Genomic DNA, 2,482 nt, shown 5'->3' on the forward strand with positions numbered 1-2,482 from the left:
TGTTTGTAGTGATACTTCCTAAAGCCCACTTGACTTCACATTCCAGGATGTCTGGCTCTAGGTCAGTGATCACACCATCGTGATTATCTGGGTCGTGAAGATCTTTTCTGTACAGTTCTTCTGTATATTCTTGCCACCTCTTTCTAATATCTTCTGCTTCTGTTAGGTCCATACCATTTCTGTCCTTTATTGAGCCCATCTTTGCATGAAGTGTTCCCTTTTTATCTCTAATTTTCTTGAAGAGATCTCCTGTCTTTCCCATTCTATTGTTTTCCTCTATTTCTTTGCACTGATAACTGAGGAAGGCTTTCTTATCTCTCCTTGCTCTTCTTTGGAACTCTGCATTCAAATGGGTATGTCTTTCCTTTTCTCCTTTGCTTTTCACTTCTCTTCTTTTCACAGCTATTTGTAAGGCCTTCTCAGACAGCCATTTTGCTTTTTTGCATTTCTTTTTCTTGGGATGGTCTTGCTCCCTGTACAATGTCATGAACCTCCGTCCATAGTTCTTCTCTCACTGTGTCTATTACATCTAGTCCCTTAAATCTATTTTTCGCTTCCACCGTGTAATCGTTAGTATTTGATTTAGTTCATACCTGAATGGTCTAGTGGTTTTCCCTGCTGCTATGTCGCTTCAGTCATGTCCGACTCTGTGCGACCCCAGAGATACAGCCCACCAGGCTTCCCCGTCCCTGGGATTCTCCGGGCAAGAACACTGGAGTGGGTTGCCATTTCCTTTTCCAATGCATGAAAGTGAAAAGTGAAAATGAAGTCGCTCAATCGTGTCTGACTCTTAGCAACCCCATGGACTGCAGCCTACCAGGCTGCTCTGTCCATGGGATTTTCCAGGCAAGAGTACTGGAGTGGGGTGCCATTGCCTTCTCTGTGGTTTTCCCAAAATCACACTGATTATGTTTTCTGCAGCCAAAGATGAAGAAGATCTATACAGTCAGCAAAAGCAAGACCGGGAGCTGACTGTATAGATCTTCTTCATCTTTGGCTGCAGAAAATATAATCAGTGTGATTTTGGTATTGACCATCTGGTGATGTCCATGTGTAGAGTCTTCTCTTGTGTTGTTGGAAGAGGGTGTTTGCTATGACCAGTGCATTGTCTTGGCAGAACTCTGTTAGCCTTTGCCTTCCTTCATTCTGTACTCCAAGGCGAAATTTGCCTGTTACTCCAGGTGTTTCTTGACTTCCTACTTTTGCATTCCAGTTCCCTATAATGAAAAGTACATCTTTTTTGGGTGTTCGTTCTAGAAGGTCTTGTAGGTCTTCATAGAACCATTCAACTTCTGCTTCTTCAGCATTACTGGTCAGGGCATAGACTTGGATTACCATGATTTACTTGGATTTACCATAAGGAAAAATTATGGGAAGAGAAAACAGACCAGTGGTTGCTAGAATTTAAGTCCAGAGTCTCTGACCACAGAGACAGCATGAGGAAATGTTTGGGGATGAGGAATGCATCTGTATCTTGTGTGAGGTGGTAGATATATTACTCTATGCATTTATCAAAGGGCTTCCCAGGTGGGTCATTGGTAGAGAATCTACCTGCCGTTGCAGGAATCACAGGAGACAGGGTTCAGTCCCTGCATCAGCAAGATTCCCTGGAGAACTGAATGGCAACCTGCTCTAGCATTCTGGCCTGGAGAATATCATGGACAGAAGAGCCTGGTGGGCTATAGTACATGATGTCACAAAAGCATTCCACACAACTGAGCATACATCAAAACCCATAGAGCTGTCCACCAGGGAGAGGTAATTTTACTCTTTGTAAATTTTTTTTAATTTAATTTTATTTTTAAACTTTACATAATTGTATTAGTTTTGCCAAATATCAAAATGAATCCATCACAGGTATACATGTGCTCCCCAAAAGAGTCGGACATGACTTAGCCACTGAATAACAACAAATTTAAAAATAAAACAATTATGAAACATAGAATGGATTGGTTTAGCAAAAGGTAATGTCTCTTTTAGTTTGATTTAACTCTGAATACTAATCATTATAATGTCTGGATCAAGTGATGGTCCTGCAGACAAAAAAGGTATTAAAGATTTATGGGAAACATGGAAGTGATGAGAGCAAAGGAACAGGTAAGAAAATGAGAGTGATATGGATTGAGTGCAGTGTATTGTGACCTCATTTCTAGGCTGTTAAAATGCATGATTTATCTTCATATTGATGATTATTACTATACTCATTTGATGGACAGTGAAACCTAGGCTTGTCCAGAGGAAAGAGAACATTTTCTGAGGATACACTTCTGTATACAGAATACATAACACCAACCCAGGACTATCATTCAGGAAGAGTCATGAAAATGAGGAAATGCATAAGAAAGCATTAAACAAAATTCTGCTTACAGTTTAACAATTTTCTCAGTTTTTTGACAATAATTCTAAATAGTCTTGGGGATATGATTGAGAAACACTGGCTGGTTGATAATGCAAATACATGGAGTTATAGATATTAAAAGAG

The sequence above is a fragment of the Bos indicus genome, chromosome 2 (genome assembly GCF_029378745.1).
Source record: "Bos indicus isolate NIAB-ARS_2022 breed Sahiwal x Tharparkar chromosome 2, NIAB-ARS_B.indTharparkar_mat_pri_1.0, whole genome shotgun sequence".
Taxonomy (NCBI): Eukaryota; Metazoa; Chordata; class Mammalia; order Artiodactyla; family Bovidae; genus Bos; species Bos indicus.